Raw genomic sequence first — 24965 nt, 5'->3', positions numbered from 1 at the left:
GGCTCAGTATTAGAACTTATATTTCAACTCTTTCTTGGACTCGAATGCAAGTTCTGTCGAAGGGTCATGAGGACTCGAAACGTCAACTCTTTTCTTCTCCGCCGATGCTGCCAGACCTGCTGAGTTTTTCCAGGTAATTCTGTTTTTGTATTAGAACAATGCTGGTTAGCTTGGTCTTTGACAACTTGCAGTTCCAAGGGGTCTGAAGGAAAAGAGAAGCTGGACTCCATGAGGTATAGGATTTGAAACGTAGGAGTCTGATCAGAATTGTACATTTTGTTTTTGTTTAGGATATCAGTGTTGGATGGAAGAAGCCTAAGAAGAAAAGGGGAAACGGGTGAACTGTTCCCAGACCTCACCAGCATGATTAGCAAATGTGAAATATATGCACATTGTGCTGGTTCTTTACCTTGATGCTGTCATTAATTAAATTACATTATATTGCAGTGTGCATTTATGTTGGATAACTGTAGCTTGTATTCCTTTGAATGTGCAGGATTGAAGGGTGATCTGATTGAGGTGTTCAATATGAGAAAAGGTTTCAGTAGAATCGATAAAGAGTATTCATTTATTCTGGTGGGGATATCCAGAGCTAGAAAGCATAATTTTTAAAATTGGAGCTAGGACATACAGGAGTGAATTCAGGAAGCACTTCTTCATTCACAGGGTAGTAGAAATGTCCTCCGTTCGTTTAACTGGGGGAATTAGGTGGGTTCCTTTACAGTCATGTGCGAGAAAGACTTGCATTTATATAGTGCCTTCCATGACCTCAGGACATCACAAATGTACTGTGGGAAATGCAGCTATCAGTTTTGCCACAAGTGGTGATTTAAATAAATGACTAGAATCTTATTTTTAAGTGTTGCTTGAGGGATAAATATTGGTCATGACATCAGGAAAACTCCCCAATCCTCCTTCAAATAGTGCCTTAGGATTTTTTTTTTAATGTCCACCTGAGATGGTATATGGGACCTCGATTTTAAATTTACCTTCACAGATGCAGCCTTTCAGATGCACAGCACTCCCTCAGTACTGCACTGGAGTGTCAGCCTAAATTATTTGCTTAAGTCTCTGGAGTGGGGTTTGAGCACATGACCTTCTGACTCTGAGGCAAAAGTGCTACCAACTGAGCCAAAACTGACACACAAGGCTTTCCAATATTTGCTGTGCCTGAGGGTAAACCCAGGAAAATCTCTCCTAACTATTGAGAATTGTGAAATATAATACAAGGACATTGAGCCTTGATTCCATGGTAATTGCTTCTGGTTTTGTTTTGGTCCTGGCTAAAATTGTGAGTGGTGTTAGTTCATGGGAGGTGTTCAAAAGTGATGAGTTATTTATGGCTCACTGGCATTGTGTATTCTGTTGACATTTAGTGCCACAAAGCAGGAGGGCAAGGGCTAAGGTCTTCCAACTTGGCTCTGATTCCAGTCTGAGCCTCAATGAGTGATGGTTGTGGCATCTCCCTCTTTGGATAGGGGGACTAAAATTGGACAGGATGACACCTCCTCTGACCAGCCAAAGAGTATGACGACAGCAGTCTAGAAACTGACTGCCTGCTCACCCTGTCGCCATAGAAACATAACGGGGAGAATCTGGTGGTGTTTGCCAGGACCACTGGCTGTCCTCCAGTGACTATTCTTCAATGATATTGAATGTCAGCAGGTTCGTTAAATGTAAAGGGCTCATAGCTGAGCCTGGTCTTGTTGCTGCAGGCAGTAGGGCCATTGGATAGCAGCTATAACCCTTTTTTAAAATTTAACCGCCACCTAATAGGTCAGACAGGAGCATTACAATGAGGCCAATTGCAAAGCTCCAATTGGCTAGAATGAGCTAATTTGGTACAGAGGCTGGGATGTTCTACTCTCTGTGGGTCAGTACTAAATTAGGTATTGTATTTATCTAATAAATCATGTGCTCCAGATGGTAAATATTCTTCCAAAGAATGTAACCAAGATCAGTGTGACCATGAGACTGTGCAATTAATGCCCACTTTCTTTGAAAAAGAAAATAAACTTTTCTACTCATGATACCAAATCCTAATTGAAGCACGAGTGATGTTAAAATTGAACTGCGTCCCCCACATTATCTCCTTCATCCCCCCAACTGTATTTTAAAAAAAATGATAGAATTGCAAACACTACAGTGACAAATCTAGAAAATTGCTATGTTAACTGACTGCAACCCAGATAAGAGTCATTAAAAAATCTTTTTTGTAAGAATGCAATCTGTCCTTGATTTCTCTCTGCAATTGTTTGGTTCCCCCAGGATATTTCCATCTTGGTGAGCATGAGTAATTCTCAAATGCCTTATAAATATCAAAACATAATCCTGCATTTCGCTTTGTTTAAGCTGCTGCTCCCCTGAAATTCCAACTGATTTTCAAAAAGACACACTGGGCTAGACACAGTGCATCAGGCAGGGGCAGTTCACCTCTGGAAGTAGAGCTCAAATTCTGCCCAGATCAGTGAGATGAAAGGCCTTCTCTGTGTGCTGGGGGTAAAAGTTCAACGCAAGCAGTTCATTCAGTTCTAAATGGCCCCAGGCCATCTGCACAAAACCAATCCTGAATTTGGCAGAAGCTGTCCATTCTGACTTGGAGAGGGCTGGTGCGGGAAATGGAAAAAATGCATTAGTGATTGCTCTGTGAGATTGGCACTGACAACTTGGTGTCACAGAGTTAAAGTAGCTTCAATGCAACCTTATGATACTTTGACTTTGGGGCACTTAATGGTGATGGGTTCCTCTGAAAGAAACGTATTGCATTCCTACATGTCCTGAACCCTCTGCCTGTCCACCTCTCCTCCTTTTAAAATGCTACTTACAATCTACCATTGACCAAGTTTTTGGTCATCTTCCTTGACATCCCCTTTAGTGGCCCAGTGTTAAATTTTGTTTGATAACGCACCTTGGGATGCTTTACTACGTTGAAGGTGCTGCATAAAAGTAAGTTGTAGGTGGCAAAAGTACAGCATTTATGCTTTCCAAGAATTCTGATGGCTTAGCGACCTTTCTCATCTCTAACTTTTCTCTGACTCTTACAAAAATAGCGCAATTGCCCTGTGTGTAATTGTACAAAGAGAAGTGGCTCAAATACTCTGGTGGTTTCCAATAGTTGACGTGTGATCACAGGATGTGTCCTGAAAAGGAACTTTTTCACGCTGCCTTAGGTATGATGTAATTTTCTCAGAATAAACTGCAGCTTTCATTTCACTTCATTGAATACAGTTTAGAGTTGAGTGATTGAGGCAGCCAGCCATGAGTTTTGTGTTGGCACATTGATCACCACAGATCATCTGAGTTACCCCACCCCCCACAATATTGTGTTGATTGATGCGACTACTAAAGTTATGTCCCATCGCAACCTTAAGTTGCACAGGTTATCAGGGGATGCTAGTTCAGTGCAAGTCCACCTTGGTCCAGGGCTCGTATTGTGTGAAGCATTCTTAGCTTATCTAGCAATGCCTTGACTCAAATCTCACTTGCAGCTATTGCAGAGAAAGTCTTGGATCCACCAGCTAAGGCCTAGCTAGCAGCTTGAATGGTTAACAGGACTGTGGTTCCTGTAATCAGAATTTTAATGCCGTAAAGAGGTCATCTTCATGCAGTATGTTTACATTTTTTTTAAGTGAACTTTTTAGTTATCGTCCTCATTTTCAAAATCCTCTGTGGCTTTGCTCTTCTTTATCTCTGTAAACCCCCGTTAACCCTACAATCCTTGGCGAATTGCGTCCCTCCAGCATTTTGCACACCCCCAATATCCATTGGTAGCCTTGCCTTCAACTGTCTTGGCCCTAGGCTCAAAATTCTCTCTTCACCCCCTCCACCTTTTTTTTTAAGGTGCTCCTTAAACTCTAAAAGAAGGACTTGTATTTATATAATGCCTTGCACAATCACCAGGCATCTCGAAGGACTTTATAGCTAATAGCACTTTTGAAGTGTAGTTGCTTTAGTAATGTAAGAAATGCAGTAGCCAATTTGTGCACAGTAAACTCCCACAAACAGCAATTGGTAATGACCAGATAATCTATTTTGGTGATGCTAACTTGAGGGATAAATATTGGCCTGGACACTGGAATAACTCCTTGAAATAGTGCCAAGGGATATTTTACATCTACCTGAGTGGCCAGTTGAGGCCTCGGTTTAATGTCTTACCTGAAAGACAGCATCTCCTACAGTACAGCACTTCATCAGTACTGCATTAGAGTGTCGGCCTTGATTTTTGTGCTCAAGTCTTGAAGTCCTGCACCAGGACTTGAACCCATAACCTTCTGACTCAAAGGTGAGAATCACCAACTGAACCACAGCTTTTGATTACCTGTCTTAATATAATCTTGTGTGGTTTAGTGACAGTTTTGTCTGTTAATGCTGCTGTGAAGAATCTTGAGACATTTATTTTTACTACGTTAAACACTATGGCCAGAATTTCCACTCTTGGGTGGGGGAGTGCAGAGTCAAGATGATTCCCAACCCAACAAACCCAGCCCTACAATGTCGGAGTTTTGGTCTGGGGTGGATGGGTGAAAATCGGATTCGTGGCAGGTGACCCCAGAAAGAAGTCAAACACTGCCAGGTGTGGAGGCAGGCTGGGTGAAAGGCTGGCCACGTTGCACCATCACTGAGGCTATGAAAATAAACAATAAAACAAATGGACCCTTGCCTTCCATGCCAACCAATGCCCCTCTACTCATTCCCCATGGCCTTTTTAGCCCCTATGCCAACCCATGCCCCCCACCCAGTGCACTTTTTCCCTTACACCTACCATGCCAGTTTCACTAATATCCACCATGGACAGATCTCGGGACTCATGCTGAGACTAAATAAAGTTCTTGTCTATTGATTAATTCACAATTTCAAAAAAAACTTTTTCTTGATTTAAAAAATACATACGCTACATTTAAATTTATTTGATCCCTTAAGTGTGAGGATATCCATTTTGGTCGAAGGAATAAAAAGGCAATTTATTATTTAAATGGAGAGAAACTTCAGAATACTTCAGTGCAGAGGGATGTGGGTGTCCTCGTGCATGAATCGCTGAAAGCTAGTATGCAAGTACAGCAGGTAATAAGGAAGCCAAAGGAATTTTGGCATTTATTACTAAAGGAATACAATATAAAAATAGGGAAGTGTTGTTGCAACTGTACAAGGCATTATTGAGACCGCACCTGGAGTACTGTGCACAGTTTTGGTCCCCTCACTTGAGGAAGGATGTAGTTGCATTGGAGGCAGTTCAGAGGAGGTTAACTAGATTGATTCCAGAGATGTAGGGCTTGTCTTATGAGGAGAGCTTGAGCATTTTAGGCCTATACTCACTCGAGTTTAGAAGGATGAAAGGAGATCTAATTGAGGTATATAAGATGCTAAAGGGGATAGACAAAGTAGACGTGGAGCAGATGTTTCCCCTTGTGGGGCATTCTAGAACGAGAGGCCATAGTTTTAGGCTAAGTGGTGGTGGATTTAAATCAGAGATGAAGAGGAATTACTTTCCTCAAAGGGTTGTGAATCTGTGGAATTCACTACCTCAGAGTGTAGTGGATGCCAGGACGTGGAATAAATTTAAGGAGGAGATAGATAGATTGTTAATCAGAAATGGGTTGAAATGTTTTGGGGAGAGGGTGGGAAATTGGAGTTGAGGCCAAAATGAGATCAGCCATGATCGTATTGAATGGCAGGGCAGGCTTGAGAGGCTGAATTGCCTACTCCTGCTCCTAGTTCTTATGAGAAAAAACATTTGTATTTATAGTCTCACATCAAAGAGTTTGTAACCACTTGGAGCTGTCAATCAAACTGTAAACTGACAGGCACCCCACTGTGATAATGAAAGGTTGTGAAATCCTTCAGCACTAATCCTGTAATGATAACCATAATGTCAATGGACAGTGAAATAGCAAGCACTTTTTTTTCCTAACACTGCATAGTTTGTTTTTTAATTTAAAGAGTGTGAGATTTAAATCCCATGACAGCTCTCTTGACAGTTCTAATGAGCTTGATAGTTCCAATGAGTTTATGCACTTTTTATGCACATTCATGCCTAATTTTACCTCTCTCAAAGGTTTCTTGGGACCACATCCAAAAGGGCACTCCACCTCTCCAAAGAATTCTGGCAACATCTTCTTCCTGCTCTAAAGTGCACACATAATATTTTAGATATACCACCAGCTAATACCAGATCTGACTGATGCACTTTAAAGTGTAATTGCATCTGTGAACCATGGTTATGTAAATTACAACCCGTCCCAATTCCTCCCCAACCCACTCTTCAAAAATGCTGGGGGCTGGATTCGGCGGTGGGGCTTCAGGATCCGGGCCTCTGCTGCCATTTTCACAAAAACTGAGAGTCTCTCTGCTTAAAAATTCAGGCCTATGTAAATGCAAATTGTTGTTGTAGTAATGGTAGTGGTAGTGGTGCTAGTAGTAGGCCCTTTATGGCTTTGCTCCAAATAGCAAACAGAGCATTTGTCCTTAAAAACAAAAAACTTTGGATGCTGGAAATCCAAAACAAAAACAGAAATATCTGGAAAAACTCAGCAGGTCTGACGGCATCGACGGAGAAGAACAAAGTTGACGTTTTGAGTCTTCATGACCCTTCAACAGAACTAAGTAAAAATAGGAGAGGGGTGAAATATAAGCTGGTTTAAGATGGGGTCTGGGGAGGGCAGTGGTTGTAGGGACAAGCAAGCAGTGATAGGAGCAGATAACCAAAAGATGTCACAGACAAAAGAACAAAGAGGTGTTGAAGGTGGTGATATTATCCAAAAGAATGTGCTAATTAAGAATGGATAGCAGGACAAGCAAGATAGCTCTAGTGGGGGGTGGGTGAAATAAGACTAAAAGGGCATAAAAGGTATAGATTTAAAAATAATGGAAATAGGTGGGAAAAGAAAAATCCATATAAATTATTGGAAGAAACAAAAGGGAGGGGGAAGAAACGGAAATGGGGGGTGGGGATGGAGGAGGGAGTTCAAGATCTAAAGTTGTTGTATTCAGTCCGGAAGGCTGTAAAGTGCCTAGTCGGAAGATGAGGTGCTGTTCCTCCAGTTTGCGTTGAGCTTCATTGGAACAATGCAGCAAGCCAAGGACAGACGTGGGCAAGAGAGTAGGGTGGCGTGTTAAAATAGCAAGCGACAGGGAGGTGTGGGTCATTCTTGCGAACCGACCGAAGGTGTTCTGCAAAGCTGTCACCCAGTCTGCGTTTGGTCTCTCCAATGTAGAGGAAACTGCATTGGGAGCAACGAATGCAGTAGACTAAGTTGGGGGAAATGCAAGTGAAATGCTGCTTCACTTGAAAGGAGTGTTTGGGCCCTTGGATGGTGAGGAGAGAGGAAGTGAAAGGGCAGGTGTTGCATATTTTGTGTATGCATGGGGAGGTGCCATAGGTGGGGGTTGAGGAGTAGAGGGTGATGGAGGAGTGGACCAGGGTGTCACGGAGGGAACGATCCCTATGAAATGCTGCCGGGGGGGATGAAGGGAAGATGTGTTTGGTGGTGGCATTATGCTGGAGTTGGCGGAAATGACGGAGGATGATCCTTTGAATGCGGAGGCTGGTGGAGTGATAAGTGAGGACAAGGGGGACCCTATCATGTTTCTGGGAGAGAGGAGAAGGTGTGAGGGTGGGATGCGCGGGGGATGGACCGGACAAGGTTGAGGGCCCTGTCAACTACCGTGGGTGGAAAACCTTGGTTAAGGAAGAAGGAGGACATGTCAGAAGAACTGTTTTTGAAGGTAGCATCATCAGAACAGATGCGACGGAGGCGAAGGAACTGAGAGAATGGAATGGAGTCCTTACAGGAAGTGGGGTGTGAGGAGCTGTAGTCGAGGTAGCGTGGGAGTCGGTAGACTTAGACTGGCCCACCAATATCCATTACATCACCAGAAATTGAGACAGAGAGGTCAAGGAAGGGAAGGGAAGTGTCAGAAATGGACCATGTGAAAATGATGGAGGGGTGGAGATTGGAAGCAAAATTAATAAATTTTTCCACGATCTCCCCATGAGAGCATGAAGCAGCACCGAAGTAATCATCGATGTACCGAAGAAAGAGTTGTGGGAGGGAGCTGGAGTAGGACTGGAACAAGGAATGTTCCACATACCCCATAAAGAGACAGGCATAGCTGGGGCCCATGCGGGTACCCATAGCCACACCTTTTATTTGGAGGAAGTGAAAGGAGTTGAAGGAGAAATTGTTCAGTGTGAGAACAAGTTCAGCCAGACGGAGGAGAGTAGTGGTGGATGGGGATTGTTCAGGCCTCTGTTCGAGGAAGAAGCTGAGAGCCCTCAGACCATCCTGGTGGGGGATGGAAGTGTAGAGGGATTGCACGTTCATGGTGAAGAGGAAGCGATTGGGGCCAGGGAACTGGAAATTGTTAATGTGACGTAAGGTGTCAGAGGAATCACGGATGTAGCTGGGAAGGGACTGGACAAGGGGAGAGAGAAGGGAGTCAAGATAACGAGAAATGAGTTCTGTGGCCCCCCACCCGCACCTTAAACCAGCTTATATTTCACCCCTCTCCTATTTTTACTTAGTTCTGTTGAAGGGTCATGAGGACTCGAGACGTCAACTTTGTTCTTCTCCGCCGATGCTGCCAGACCTGCTGAGTTTTCCGAGGTATTTCTGTTTTTGTTTGTGGAGCATTCGTTCTCCCATTTTTCCCCTTATTCCCTGTTGGTACTCATAGTGTAATATTCTGGTGTATTTCCAGCAGCTTGCTTAAGAACAGGAGTTGGCCATTTGGCGTGTTGAGCCTGCTCCACCATTCAAACAGATCATGGCTAATCATTTAACTCTGCCATTTTTCCCCACTATCCCCATTTTCTTTTTTTTTATTCATTCACTGGATGTGGGCTTCGCTGCCTGGGCCAGCATTTATTGCCCATCCCTAGTTGCCCTTGAGAAGGTGCTGGTGAGCTGCAGTCCATGTGGTGTAGGTACACCCACAGTGCTGTGAGGAAGGGAGTTCCAGGATTTTGACCCTGCGACAGCGAAGGAGCAGTGATATATTATCAAGTCAGGATGGTACGTGACTTGGAGGGAAATTTCCAGGTGGTGGTGTTCCCACCTATCTGCTGCCCTTGTCCTTCTAGATGGTGGTGGCCATGGGTTTGGAAGGTGCTGTGTAAGGAGCCTTGGTGAATTCCTGAGGTGCATCTTATGGATTGTAAACACTGCTGCTATTGTGCGTAGGTGGTGGAGGGAGTGAATGTTTGTGGATGTGGTGCCAATCAAGTGGCCACTTTGTCCTGGATGGTGTCAAGCTTTTCAAGTGTTGTGGGAGCTGCACTCATCCAGGCAAGTGGGGAGTATTCCATCACATTCCTGACTTGTGCCCTGTAGATGATGGACATGCTTTAGGGAGACAGAACGTGAGTTACTTGCTGCAAGATTCCTAGCCTCTGACCTGCTCTTGTAGCCACATAATTTATATTGCTAGTCCAGTTCTGTTCATTTGGTCAATGGTAACCCGCAGGATATTGATTATTGGAGCATTTGTTGATGATGCCATTGAATGTCAAGGGGCAATGGTTAGATTCTTTCTTGTTCGAGATAGTCATTGCCTGGCACTTGTGTGGCACGAGTATTGCTTGCCACTTGTCAGCCCAAGCCTGGATATCGTCCAGGTCTTGCTGCATTTGGACATGGACTACTTCAGTATCTGAGGAGTCACAAACATTGTGCAACCATCAGCGGACAGCCCCACTTCTGACCTTATGGAAGGAAGATCAATAATGAAGCAGCTGAAGCTGGTTGGGCTGAGGACACTACCATGAGGAACTCCTGCAGTGATGTCTTGAGACGATTGACCTCCAACAACCATAATCATCTTCCTTTGTGGTAGGTATGACTCCAAACAGTGGAGGATTTTCCCCCTGATTCCCATTGGCACCAGTTTTGCTAGGGCTCCTTGATGCCACACTCGGTCAAATGCGGCTTTGATGCCAAGGGCAGTCGCTCTTGCCTCACCTCAGGAGTTCAGCTCTTTTGTCCATGTTTGATCCAAGGCAGTGATGAGGTCAGGAGCTGAATGGCCCTGGCGGAACTCAAATTGAGCATCAGTGAGCAGGTTACTGCTAAGCAACTGCTGCTTGATAGCACTGTTGATGACCCCTTCCATTGCTTTACTGATGATGAAGAGTAGACTGATAGGGTGGTAATTGGCCGGGTTGGATTTGTCCTGCTTTTGATGCACAGGACATAACCTGGGCAATTATCAATGTTGCCAGGTAGATGCCAGTGTTGTAGCTGTACTGGAACAGTTTGGCTAATGGCATGGTAAGTTCTGGAGCACAAGCCTTCGCTACTATTGCTGGAATGTTGTCAGGGCCCTTGGCCTTTTCAGTATCCAGTGCCTTCAGCCATTTCTTTATCATGTGCCATTAATCGAAATGGCTGAAGACTGGGATCTGTGTTGCTGGGGACCTTTGGAAAAGGCCAAGATGGATCATCCACTCGGCACTTCTGGCTGAAGATTGTGGCAAATGCTTCAACCTTCTCTTTTGCACTGACATGCTAGGCTCCCCCATCATTGAGGATAGGGATGTTTATGGAGCCACTTCCTCCAGTGAGTTGTTTAATTATCCATCACCATTCACAACTTGAGGTGGCAGGACTGCAGAGCTTAGATCTGATCTGTTGGTTATGGGATCACTTAGATCTGTCTATCACTCGCTGCTTATGCTGTTTGGTACGCAAGTAGTCCTGTGTTGTAGCTTCACCAGGTTGACACTTCATTTTTAGGTATGCCTGGTGCTGCTTTTGGCATACCCTCCTGCACTCTTCTTTGAACCAGGGGTAATCCCCTGGCTTGATGGTAATAGTAGAGTGGGGGTATGCTGGGCCATGAGGTTGGAGATTGTGTTTGAGTACAATCCTGCTGCAGCTGATGGCCCACAGTGCCTCAGGATGCCCAGTCTTCAGTTGCTAGATCTGTTCAAAATCTACCCCATTAGCACAGTGGTAGTGCCACACAACACAATGGAGGGCATCCTCAATGTGAAGATGGGACTCCATCTCCACAACGATTGTGTGGTGGTCACTCCTGTTGATACTGTCAGGGACAGATGCATCTGCAGCAGGCAGGTTGCTGAGGTTGAAGTCAAATATGTTTTTCCCTCTTGTTGGTTCTCTCACCATCTGCTGCAGACCCAGTCTAGTAGCTACATCCTTTAGGACTCAGTAAGTAGTGGTGCTACTGAGCCACCCTTAGTGATGGATGTTGAAGTTCTGCACCCAGAGCACATTCTGTGCCCTTGCCACCCTGTGCTTCCTCCAAATGGTGTTCAACATGGAGGAGCACTGATACATCAACTGAGGGTGGGCGGTAGGTGGTAATCAGCAGGAGGTTCCTTGCTCACGTTTAACCTAATGCCATGAGACTTCATGGGGTCCAGAGTTGATGTTGAGGATTCCCAACTGTATACCACTGTTCCGCCACCTGCACATACCCAGGGATGATGATGGTGGTGTCTGGGACATTATCTGTAAGGTATGATTCCGTGAAGATGACTATGGCTGTTGCTTGACTAGTCTATGGGGCACTAGCCCCCAGATGTTAGTAAAGAGGACTTTGCAGGGATGGCAGATTTCCTTCCCTAAATGACATTAGTGAACCAGGTAGTTTTTTTTTACAACAATCGACAATGGTTTCATGATCATTATTAGACTTTTTTAAAATTAAATTCCACGGATTCAAACCCACTCCCCAGGGCATTACTCTGGGTCTCTGGATTACTAGTCCAGTGACAATACCACTACACCATCACCTCCCCCTAGATGTCTTGATCCCTTGATGTCATTAGTATCCAGAAATCTATTGATTTCTGTTTTGAATATGCTGAATGATTTAAGCTTCCACAGCCCTCCTGGGGTAGAGAATTCCAAAGATTCAGCACCCTCTGAGTGAAGAAATTCCTCCTTACTTCAACCTTAAATGGCCTACCCCTTATTCTGAGACTCTGTCTCCTGATTATAGACTCACCAGCCAGGGGAAACATCCTATCCACACCTACCCTATCCACACCTACCCTGTCTTGTCCTATAAGAATTTAAAATTTCAATGAGTTCATCTCTCATTCTTTGAAACTCTGGTGCCCAGTTTCCTTGTTCGCTCCTCCATAAGACAATCCTGCCACCCTAGAGTACTTGGGAGGGGAAGAAAAAAACATTAAAACTTTTGAGTTGTCAGCAGAGGGAAGTTTCTACTTAAGAGTAGAAGCCCAATTTAATGACTCCAGTCCAGTGCAGTTGATCCACAGGTTGCTCTGAAGTTTTTCAGGTAGGAGTGAGAAGTCTAGAAGGTTGGTTATCGCCCTTGAGAAAGGGAAAGCTGGTTCCTTCCATGAAAGCACCATTGTCATACTAACTTCTTGGAATTTACTGAGCCCTCAGTATTACCAACATTTTGTACCAATTCTGGTCAATTTGAAAGCAGGTGTGGAACAGTTAATCATTGAAGTGCAGTTTTGGCTTTTGGACCCAACACAACTAACTAGTCTCTTTCCACAACCTCTTTCTTTAGTCCTTTGGAAAAACAGCACAGACATTCAGCAACAAGGTGTCCATATAAACTAAGACCATAATGCAGCATGTGCCCCACAGGTTACAAAGGGACACTGGACATCACCACTACTGTGGTTGTATTTTCAAGATGCGCCGAAAAGATCATACTCAGATTTGGTATAGTTAATAACTGAGTATCTGGAAATGGAACTCCCAGCTTTCCAGAGTCTAATATATTTGTTGCTGACAGACCAACTGGTTTCCTTGTTTTTATCTCCACACTTCAAGGCCTGGAGCCTCAGGCAGACATAAGAAACCATCATGTTTCAAAGAGAATGACAGCCCATTGTTATGGCACAGTGGATGGTAAATGCTGAGCTGCTCAAATCCCAGAGGAAAACTTGATACAGCTGCCATAACTGTTGTTGTAATTTGTATTTTTACTTCAAGATGCATGCCTTGAATTCAGTAGTTATAAGTCCACCGAGTCTTAGAGGTTTTTTACAAAACTAAATCAAATGTTTATTAATAGAAGAAAAGATGTTAAGCACATACATAGTAATTTGTAGACTTATAGTGACTCCTAGCTCCCTAATTAGTCTGAGTCTCAGTTACACCTCTGTTAAAGCAACAATAAAAAAACAAAATAGATTTCAACAGACTCAGCAAAGCGCACAATACCCTGGACAGTGATATTCAAAGTGAGTTTTCTTAGCTTCGGTTCCTGCAGACAGCAGCTTGATGCATAGCAACTGGAGACTTTTCACACTTGTGTTAGACCTTAGAATGCCTTCTTCCTTACACATAATCTCATCTCCTTTATACGTGTTTCTCTTTTTTTTAATGTAAATTCCATGGTTCCAATATGTAGTTGAAACTTTACTTTTTCCATAATATAAATCTTCCACAGTACTCATATTATCAGTAACCTTTGGGGAAAAATAAACACACTGTTAGGCTTAGCTTCTTATGGCTAAGTGTAACATCTTACCATCACTGAAATTCAATATTCTGGTGAAAATGCAAATGTTCCTCACACCTCACATTCTAAAACTTCAACCATGTTTATGTATTTAGCATTTCAAACCTAGATTTTTTTTTTGATCACTCAAAAGCTCCAAACTAGCTATCTCTAATTCAAGTAAATCCACTGTGCACACACATCCATGCAGACAAACTAATCCAAACCCCACTATTAACCTACCTTTACAATAAATCACAATATTATGAAAATTATTGTATTTTCATGACACCCATGTACATTGTACTTATTTCTGTTTGGTGTATGTCAGGCTAGAGAACAATGAAGAGTTCATCACAATCTCATAATTTTTTTCTTCTTTCATGGGATGTGGGTGTCACTGGCAAGGCCATCATTTATTGCCGACCCATCTCCCACGCCTCTGCCCTCACACCTTCCTCTCCTTCCCAGAACCATGAAACGGTCCCTCTTGTGCTCACTTTTCAGCCCACCAGCCTTCGCATTCAAAGGATCATCCTCCACCATTTCTGCTAACTCCAGCATGATGCCACCACCAAACACATCTTCCCTTCACCCCCCCCACTGTTGGCATTCCATAGGGACCGTTCCCTCTGGGACACCCTGGTCCACGCCTCCATCACCCCCAACACCTCAACTCCCTCCCATGGCACCTTCCCATGCAATCGACGAAGGTGCAACACCTGCCCCTTTACTCTTCTCCCCCCCCCCCCCCAATCCAAGGGCCCAAACGCTCCTTTCAACTGAAGCAGCGCTTCACTTGCATTTCCCTCAAATTGGTCTACTGCATTTGCTGCTCCCAATGCGGTTTCCTCTACATTGGAGAGACCAAATGCAGACTGGGTGACCGCTTTGTGGAACACCTTCGGTCTGTCCGTAAGCATGACCCAGATCTTCCTGTCGCTTGCCATTTCAACACACCACTCTGCTCTTGTGCCCACATGTCCGTCCTTCGCCTGCTGCAATGTTCCAGTGAAGCTCAACGCAAACTGGAAAACCAGCACCTTCAGATTAGGCACTTTACGGCCTTCTGGGCTAAACATTGAGTTCAACAACTTCAGACCATGAATTCTCTCCTCCATCCTCACCCCTTTTTGATTCCCTTTTTTTCAAATATTTATTAATTTTTATACATATATATTTTCCCCACCTATTTCTATTATCATTATTTTTAAATGTATTTCCATTCATTGTTTTATCCCTACCTTTTAGCCTATTTTGATCTTTTCTCCCATACTGTCCCCACCCCCATCTGTTACTTGCTCATCCTGCTTTCTACTCTTAATGTCACCATTAGCACCTCCTTTAGCCAGTATCACCACCATCAACACCTTTTGTTTATGACATCTTTTGCAATCTCTCCTTTTTGCCTCCACCTATCACTGGCCTTCTATTCAGCTTTACTTGTCATCGTCCCCCTCCCCCCATAAGCAGTATATATTTCACCACATCTTTACTTTTCTTTAGTCCTGAAGAAGAGTCATATGGACTTGAAACGTTAACTCTGTCTTTCTCTCCACAGATGCTGTCATACCTGCTGATTTTTTCCAGCAGGTTTTTGTTTTTGTTTCAGATTTCAGATTTCCAGCATCCATAGTATTTTGCTTTCATCATTTATTACCCACCCCTAATTGCCCTTGAACTGAGTGGCTTGCTAGGCATTTCAGAGGGAAACAAAGAGTCAACCACATTGCAGTGGGTTTGAAGTCACATGTAGACCAGACTGGGTAAGAATGGCAGATTTCCATCCCTAAAGGACATAAGTGAACCAGATGTGTTTTTACAACTATTGATAGTTGTCGTGCTCATCATTACTGAGACTATTCCAGATTTATTAATTGAATTTAAATTCCACCAGTTGCCATGGTGGGATTTGGACCTGTGTTGCCCAGAGTATTAGCCTGGGCCTGTGGATTACTAGAACAGTGACATTGCCAGTATGCCATTTAAGGTATTTCGATACAACGCATTGAGTGCTGTTAAGAAACAAGCACTTTCATGAAGATGGTGCCCTTCAAAGTGTGAACTAAATTTCCAATTCCTAGTAGGTCAGCTAGTGCCAGAGCATATTGACTTCCTTGAGCAGTGTCTAACTGATATGCAACTCCATCTCTGTCTTCTGTATGCAAGTTGTATATGGAAGGATCATATTTCTGTATGTGCAGCTACTGGTACCTTTAGACTGAGTGACGATGGTAGAATAATTCCAATGCTGCAAATGTTTCTCTGGGCTTGTTGAGATTTATGACTAATACCTGTTTTGTGTTGATTTCTGTAAAAGGAGAAGAGAACTTTTTGGATTTTTTTTTTGGAGCTTGGCTTTTGTTCTCAATTTGTTCTCGAGTATTCATGATAACTAGTGAAGATGAGTTTGACATTTTGTTTTAATGAAAAGCTGTCTATATTAATGATCTACAACAATATCATAATTCAAGGTTGAATCTTTAAATTGTTCAGGTTTTATTTCCTCCCACTTCCTTTAGGCTTTTTAAAACCAAAATTTGGCACTACATCCATCCTGATTCACCATCTTTCTCCGGGTTTTTCCAGCCTTGGTGATCTCCTGTACCAAAGATCTTGATCCTTTAGACTGAAGGCAGTCTATTTTTTTTTAAAAAATCAGTCTTTACATTAGCACAAAAAATCTGGCATAGCAGTTGGGTAGCCTTATTGTTTCAAACATGGTTCCATAACCTGCAACTCATTAGTCACTCATTAATCATTTACCCAATAAATCAATTTTTTATACCCTGTAATGGCTGTCATTTCGGCCATCATTTGCGTGATCAGTCAAAGGGAAGCACAATGTTCTGGAACTTCTAGTGAGCCTGAGGAGAAGGCAGCCATTTGTTTGACCATGAGCTGCCTCTTCTAATTTGACAATGTGAGACTGTTCAATCTTCTGCCTGTATGATGGGAAAGTAAAGATAGGAAACCATCTTTCCACACCTGGGTGGTGTTGGCTGACCCATTGTGAGGTTTGGGTTACTTTTTACAGTGACTTTTCATTTTACTTTATTTGCTCACACTGCAGCGTCTCTTGACTGACTAAATGCTAAGTACTGGTGCAATCACAAAGATCACGTGGGCTGGCGGGATTGGTGAATGGAAGCGCTAGAGTAGCTGCCAAGATCAGTTAAATTGTTAAAATGTTTATCATAACACTTGTGTGAAAGCTTTAGAAAGAAAAATAACAAGTGAAATGAATCACTTTCATACATAGACTGGCTGCAGCCAACCCCTGGCAGGTGAGCAGTAGCTGATCCCAATGCATGCTGGCCTCCTCATGTCATGTTACTCTAGTTTACCAATCTGAATAGAATTGGCGGGGGTGGGGTGGTGGATATCACAAGAGCTATTAACCTTGTCCTCCTTAAATCTGTTACTCTCGCTTTTAATTTGACTTGAGACTGATGCACAATGTGTAGCATCCAGATCCATATGTACAGTTTTGCATCAAATTTGTTAATTGCTCAACTCCCTTATACTTCAATATCCTCTGGAATGCCAAGGATTAGTTGCTGCAAGCTCTGTTCTTTCAGCTGGCTGCAGTCACAGTGAAAATAATGAGTTTGTGAGGTTGCCAGGGTAATGGCAGCATGTCTTGATGAGAGGAGTACTCCTACTAAGCTCACTTAAACTCTGTGTGTGGGTGTGTGCACACTGAAGGATCTTGTGAATGCCATTGTGGCATTATGGCTGTAGATTGTGCCTCCTCACATAGGATGTTTGGGCCATCAGACCTGTACTCTAAAACCGTTTGCAGCATTACTTGTTCAATGGTAGAGGACTTCGATTAGCTCATTGAAGTATTTTCACACGCTGCTGCTCAGCTTACTGAATTCTTCCTCTTGCATGAACTGGCAAGTGATATGCATGACACTGAGTGAAGCACATTTACACTTCTGTAAGTATAACCAGCAGTAGTCCACTTAGCAAATGTGTTATGCATACTTGTTTGGGTGGGGGGGAGGGGACATGATTATAAATATCAACTGGGTGTGTCTGTTGCAGTCTAAACTCTAGGCTCTGGAATTCCCTTGCTAACCCTCTCTCCTCCTATTGCTGGATTCTCTCTTTGCTTCGACAGGTGAGTGTTCAGCATGGACACCAGTTGTTTGCCGTGTAGATTGATATTGTTTCTTTGTATTCCCAAGATAGCAGAACTTTTATCTCCTCCTTTTAAGACCCTCCTTAAACACCCTACTTACCAGTCCTAATTTCTCCTCCTTTGGGTTTGTGCTGATTTTTGTCTGTGCGGGTGCATGTTTTATAGATGTCTTTAAATGTAGCCAGTGATTATGCAGATTAAATGGGCACTCGTCCTTTCAGATATTATCCATTTTGTGAGCTTTGTTCCATAGATGTCCAACAATCCTTCAGTAATTTTCCCTGATGGCCATGTTTGTAAACCAAACACCTGAGGCTCATAAGGCTATTCACAGTGAAACTGTTCTCATTTTATAGCCACCACCACCACCTCAAGGGCAATTAAGGATGGGCAATAAATGCTGGCTTAGCCAGCAATACACACATTCCATGAATGAATAAAAAATAAATACTTTTTGTGATCAGTATCTAATGATCAAAGCTCATCCCTCTGTATAATCAAAGCATCTCCCACTATGTTGATAAAAGCAAAAAACTGCAGATGCTGGAAATCCAAAACAAAAATAAAAATAAAAATACCTGGAAAAACTCAGCAGGTCTGGCAGCATCTGCGGAGAGGAACACAGTTAATGTTTCGAGTCCGTATGACTCTTCAACAGAACTCACTATATTGCACATGGGAAGCCTATCCCACAAAGATCAAAGTCCTTCCCTTTCTCTCATGATCAGAAAGCCCCTGCTGGGAGCACTGAGAACTTGCTGCCACCTGCTGCTTTGGCTTGGTCAGCTAACTCAAGACAGACTGTCTCTTTGGAGTGGGACTTGAATCGGCAATCTTCTGGCTCTGAGGTGAGAGTGCTACCACTGAGCTACATCTGACACCTTGGCTGGTGAATGGCAAGCATCCTGACAGTTACCTGGCTTGAATTGGCTTCATAATGACTGAATGAGACAAAAATAGAACTTTTTTTTGCCTTTTATATAATTTTAAAAGCAAAATCTGAGCAGGTAAGCAAATGATTATAAAAACAAAAATAAAAACAAAAAAACTGCGGATGCTGGAAATCCAAAACAAAAACAGAATTACCTGGAAAAACTCAGCAGGTCTGGCAGCATCGGCGGAGAAGAAAAGAGTTGACGTTTCGAGTCCTCATGACCCTTCGACAGAACTTGAGTTCGAGTCCAGGAAAGAGCTGAAATATAAGCTGGTTTAAGGTGTGTGTGTGGGGGGCGGAGAGATAGAGAGACAGAGAGGTGGAGGGGGTTGGTGTGGTTGTAGCGACAAACAAGCAGTGATAGAAGCAGAATATCAAAAGATGTCAACAACAATAGTACAATAGAACACATAGGTGTTAAAGATAAAGTTGGTGATATTATCTAAACGAATGTGCTAATTAAGAATGGATGGTAGGGCACTCAAGGTATAGCTCTAGTGGGTTTTTTTTTTTTTTTTTTATTTTATATAATGGAAATAGGTGGGAAAAGGAAAATATTTATAATTTATTGGGAAAAAAAAGAGAAGGGGGAAACAGAAAGGGGGTGAGGATGGGGGAGGGGACTCACGACCTAAAGTTGTTGAATTCAATATTCAGTCCGGAAGGCTGTAAAGTCCCTAGTCGGAAGATGAGGTGTTGTTCCTCCAGTTTGCGTTGGGCTTCACTGGAACAATGCAGCAAGCCAAGGACAGACATGTGGGCAAGAGAGCAGGGTGGAGTGTTAAAATGGCAAGCGACAGGGAGGTTTGGGTCATTCTTGCGGACAGACCGCAGGTGTTCTGCAAAGCGGTCGCCCAGTTTACGTTTGGTCTCTCCAATGTAGAGGAGACCACATTGGGAGCAACGAATGCAGTAGACTAAGTTGGGGGAAATGCAAGTGAAATGCTGCTTCACTTGAAAGGAGTGTTTGGGTCCTTGGACGGTGAGGAGAGAGGAAGTGAAGGGGCAGGTGTTGCATCTTTTGCGTGGGCAAGGGTTGTGCCATAGGAGGGGGTTGAGGAGTAGGGGGTGATGGAGGAGTGGACCAGGGTGTCCCGGAGGGAGCGATCCCTACGGAATGCCGATAAGGGGGGTGAAGGGAAGATGTGTTTGGTAGTGGCATCATGCTGGAGTTGGCGGAAATGGCGGAGGATGATCCTTTGAATGCGGAGGCTGGTGGGGTGATAAGTGAGGACAAGGGGGACCCTATCATGTTTCTGGGAGGGAGGAGAAGGAGTGAGGGCGGATGCGTGGGAGATGGGCCGGACACGGTTGAGGGCCCTGTCAACGACCGTGGGTGGAAAACCTCGGTTAAGGAAGAAGGAGGACATGTCAGAGGAACTGTTTTTGAATGTAGCATCATCGGAACAGATGCGACGGAGGCGAAGGAACTGAGAGAATGGGATGGAGTCCTTACAGGAAGTGGGGTGTGAGGAGCTGTAGTCGAGATAGCTGTGGGTGTCGGTGGGTTTGTAATGGATATTGGTGGACAGTCTATCACCAGAGATTGAGACAGAGAGGTCAAGGAAGGGAAGGGAAGTGTCAGAGATGGACCACGTGAAAATGATGGAGGGGTGGAGATTGGAAGCAAAATTAATAAATTTTTCCAAGTCCTGACGAGAGCATGAAGCAGCACCGAAATAATCATCGATGTACCGGAGAAAGAGTTGTGGAAGGGGGCCGGAGTAGGACTGCAACAAGGAATGTTCCACATACCCCATAAAGAGACAGGCATAGCTGGGGCCCATGCGGGTAGCCCTTCCCTTCCTTGACCTCTCTGTCTCAATCTCTGGTGATAGACTGTCCACCAATATCCATTACAAACCCACCGACACCCACAGCTATCTCGACTACAGCTCCTCACACCCCACTTCCTGTAAGGACTCCATCCCATTCTCTCAGTTCCTTCGCCTCCGTCGCATCTGTTCCGATGATGCTACATTCAAAAACAGTTCCTCTGACATGTCCTCCTTCTTCCTTAACCGAGGTTTTCCACCCACGGTCGTTGACAGGGCCCTCAACCGTGTCCGGCCCATCTCCCGCGCATCCGCCCTCACTCCTTCTCCTCCCTCCCAGAAACATGATAGGGTCCCCCTTGTCCTCACTTATCACCCCACCAGCCTCCGCATTCAAAGGATCATCCTCCGCCATTTCCGCCAACTCCAGCATGATGCCACTACCAAACACATCTTCCCTTCACCCCCCTTATCGGCATTCCGTAGGGATCGCTCCCTCCGGGACACCCTGGTCCACTCCTCCATCACCCCCTACTCCTCAACCCCCTCCTATGGCACAACCCCTTGCCCACGCAAAAGATGCAACACCTGCCCCTTCACTTCCTCTCTCCTCACCGTCCAAGGACCCAAACACTCCTTTCAAGTGAAGCAGCATTTCACTTGCATTTCCCCCAACTTAGTCTACTGCATTCGTTGCTCCCAATGTGGTCTCCTCTACATTGGAGAGACCAAACGTAAACTGGGCGACCGCTTTGCAGAACACCTGCGGTCTGTCCGCAAGAATGACCCAAACCTCCCTGTCGCTTGCCATTTTAACACTCCACCCTGCTCTCTTGCCCACATGTCTGTCCTTGGCTTGCTGCATTGTTCCAGTGAAGCCCAACGCAAACTGGAGGAACAACACCTCATCTTCCGACTAGGGACTTTACAGCCTTCCGGACTGAATATTGAATTCAACAACTTTAGGTCGTGAGTCCCCTCCCCCATCCTCACCCCCTTTCTGTTTCCCCCTTCTCTTTTTTTTCCCAATAAATTATAAAGATTTTCCTTTTCCCACCTATTTCCATTATATAAAATAAAAAAAAAAAACCCACTAGAGCTATACCTTGAGTGCCCTACCATCCATTCTTAATTAGCACATTCGTTTAGATAATATCACCAACTTTATCTTTAACACCTATGTGTTCTATTGTACTATTGTTGTTGACATCTTTTGATATTCTGCTTCTATCACTGCTTGTTTGTCGCTACAACCACACCAACCCCCTCCACCTCTCTGTCTCTCTATCTCTCCGCCCCCCACACACACACCTTAAACCAGCTTATATTTCAGCTCTTTCCTGGACTCGAACTCAAGTTCTGTCGAAGGGTCATGAGGACTCGAAACGTCAACTCTTTTCTTCTCCGCCGATGCTGCCAGACCTGCTGAGTTTTTCCAGGTAATTCTGTTTTTGTTAAGCAAATGATTATAGTGGTTTACTGAAACACAAAGCACTGATATGACTGTTCTGTTCTCACAAATGACATTTCAGTGGCACTTGTAGGGAACATTTGAATTGGATCAGGGGAGAGGTAATTACCAAAAGTAAGGATCCCTGGAAAGAAATAAGAACTGTTGGAGGCCATTAGCACCATAGAACCATCGAAAAGTTACAGCACAGAAGGAAGCCATTCGGCCCATCTTGTCCATGCCAGCCCAAGGACACCCAGGTGCCCTTTCTAATCCCACCTTCCTGCACCCGGCCCATAGCCCTGAAGCTTACAGCACTTTAGGTGCAGATCCAGGTACTTTTTAAAAGAGTTTAAAGTTTCTGCCTCTACCACCAACTTGGGCAGCAAATTCCAGACACCCACTACCCTCTGCATAAAAAAAAAGTTCTTCCTCATGTCCCCCTTATACCTTCTGCCACTTATCTTGAATCTATGTCCCCTGGTTCTAGAATTCTCCATCAAGGGAAACAATTTTATCCTGTCCGCTCAATTTATTCCCCTCATAATTTTGTACACCTCAATCAAGTCACCTCTCAGTCTTCTTTGTTCCAGGGAAAATAACCCCAACCTATCCAATCTCTCCTCATAGCTACACTTTTCTAACCCTGGCAACATTCTTGTAAACCTCCTCTGCACTCTCTCCAAAGCTATTACGTCCTTCCTGCAATGTGGTGACCAGAACTGCACACAATACTTCAGTTGTGGTCTCACCAGTGTTTTATACAATTCCAACACTATCCTTACTTTTATATTCTATACCTCTGCCAATGAAGGAGAGCATTCCATATGCCTTCTTTACAACCTTGTCTAATTGAACTTCTGCCTTCATGGACCTGTTTATTTGTACGCCAAGATCTCTCACTTCTTCTACCCCTCTTAGTATATTCCCATTTATTTTGTAATCCCTGTAACAGTTTGACCTACCTAAATATATGACCTCACACTTCTCTATGTTAAAATCCATCTGCCACTTTACCGCCCACTCTACCAATCCATCTATATCGTTTTGGAGATTATGGCTATCCTCTAGACTATCCACTACTCGGCCAATCTTTGTGTCATCTGTAAATTTCCCAATCGTGCCTCCTAGGTTCGCGTCCAAATCGTTAATACATAACACAAACAGCAAGAGTCCCAACACCAAGCCCTGTGGAACACCACTTGAGACAACTTTCCATTCGCAAGGGCATCCATCAACCATTACCCTTTGTTTCCTGTTACAAAGCCAACCTTTTATCCAGTTTACCACATTACCCTGAATCCCATGGGTTTTTACTTTCCTGACCAATCTACCATGTGGGCCTTGCTAAAATCCATGTACACAACATCCATTGCACTACCTTCATCAACCCTTCTTGTCACTTCCTCAAAAAATTCAATCAAATTTATGAGGCAAGACCTTCCTTTAACAAATCCATGCTGACCATCCCTGACTAGTCCATGCCTTTCCACATGACAGCTAATCCTATCTCTCAAGATTGATTCTACTAATTTGCTCACCACCGATGTAAGACTAACTGGCCTATAATTGTTTGTCATTTCCTTTGATCCCTTTTTAAACATTGGAACTAAGTTTGCATTTCTACAGTCCTCCGGTACCTCCCCTGTATGTAGTGAAGATTGGAAAATCATCCCCAGAACATCTGCTATCTCCTCCCTGACTTCCTTCAGCAGCCTCGGAAACAATCCATCTGGTCCTAGTGACTTATCAACTTTCAAGGATTTCAACCCTTCAAGTACTTCCTGTCTCTTTATGACTATCCCGTCCAATATCTTGCAGTGTTCTTCCTGGCCTACTATATCCACATCCTCCCGTTCCTTTGTAAACACGGAGACAAAATATTCATTCAAAACCCTTCCCACAGCCTCTGCATCTACACACAAGTTTCCATCTTCATCTCTGATAGGTCCCACTGTTTCCTTAACCAACCTTTTAGCATTAATGTATTGATAAAACATCTTTGGGTTATCTTTAACTTTATTTGCTAATCTTTTTTTCATGCCCTCTCCCTTTGATTTCCTTATTCTCTTGACGTTTTGTTTCCTGCTTGCTTCAAAGATATTGCTTTAGTATTAAAATGTTGTAGGCATCCCACTTATTACATGTAGTATTTTTTGCAGAATGAGATCAGAATGAACTCTACTACGCCAGTATGGCAAGAGTTAAATTACAAGTTTTAGCTTGTAATAGATGTAATGTCATTTGTTTACACTTGAGAAAGGTATTGAGAAACATCTGAACCAAAGCCATGCAAAACTGTTTGTAATCTTGGGGATCATTGAGCTCCCACTTAACTTTTCCCATGAGTGAAAACCACCCATAATACTATCCTGATGCTTAACCACTATATGCTAATATCCTTGTGCCAAATATTAGGTAACTCGACTAGTAACCCAGAAGCCAAAACATAAAATGCTGGAAAAACTCAGCAGGTCCAACAGCATCTGTGGAGAGAAAAAAAACAGTTAATGTTTCAAGTCCTTATGACTCTTCTTCAGAGACTAACTAGAAAGACTGTAGGGCCCATTAAGGACCATAGTGGCAACTTGGCGTGAAGCGAGAAGACATAGGTCAGGTTCTAAATGAATACCTTGTGTTTGGTGTTAACAAATGACAGGGACGACATGGGTATGGAAATCAGGCAGTAGGACTGTGATATAATTAAAGAAATTAGCATAGAAAGGGAAGAGGTTCTAAGTGGTCTGGCAGGCTTAAAAGTAGATAAATCTCCAGGCCTGGATGAAATGTATCCCAGGCTGTGGAGTGAGGCAAGGGAGGAGATAGCAGGGGCGCTGGCAATAATTCTCAATACCTCTCTGGCCACAGAAGAGGTGCCAGAGGACAGCCAGTGTGGTACCATTATTCAATGGGGGAGGAAGGGATAAACAGGGAACTACAGGCCTGTCAGTGTAACCTCAGTGGTGGGGAAACTATTGGAAGCAATTCTGAGGGACGGAGTTAATCTACACTTGGAGAGGCAGGGATTAATCAAGGACAGTCAGCCTGGTTTTGTTTAGGGGAGGTTATGTATGACCAATTTGATTGAATTTTTTGAAGAGGTGACCAGGTGTGTAGATGAGGGCAATGCATTTGACATAGTCTATTTGGACTTCAGCAAGGCTTTTAATAAGGTCCCACATGGGAGACTGATAACGAAGGTAA

At 43.8% G+C, this 24965-nt stretch overlaps 1 protein-coding gene across 7 annotated transcripts in view; it reads left to right on the top strand.

Moving 5' to 3' along the window:
- Positions 1–24965, top strand: part of LOC121287411 (engulfment and cell motility protein 2) — a 214453-nt gene that overhangs the window by 36477 nt on the left and 153011 nt on the right. The window contains exon 1 of one of the 7 annotated variants that reach the window (XM_041205263.1): positions 17358–17398. The exons of the other annotated variants lie outside the window; for them this stretch is intronic. The gene's annotated coding sequence lies outside the window, so the exon portion shown is untranslated. Of the gene's footprint in view, positions 1–17357; positions 17399–24965 lie in introns of those variants that run through there. 7 annotated transcript variants of the gene reach the window in all.

This window comes from Carcharodon carcharias, chromosome 14 (genome assembly GCF_017639515.1).
Source record: "Carcharodon carcharias isolate sCarCar2 chromosome 14, sCarCar2.pri, whole genome shotgun sequence".
Classification (NCBI taxonomy): Eukaryota; Metazoa; Chordata; class Chondrichthyes; order Lamniformes; family Lamnidae; genus Carcharodon; species Carcharodon carcharias.
Note: the sequence above shows the minus strand (reverse complement) of the source record. Positions and strands in the feature narration are given on the sequence as shown.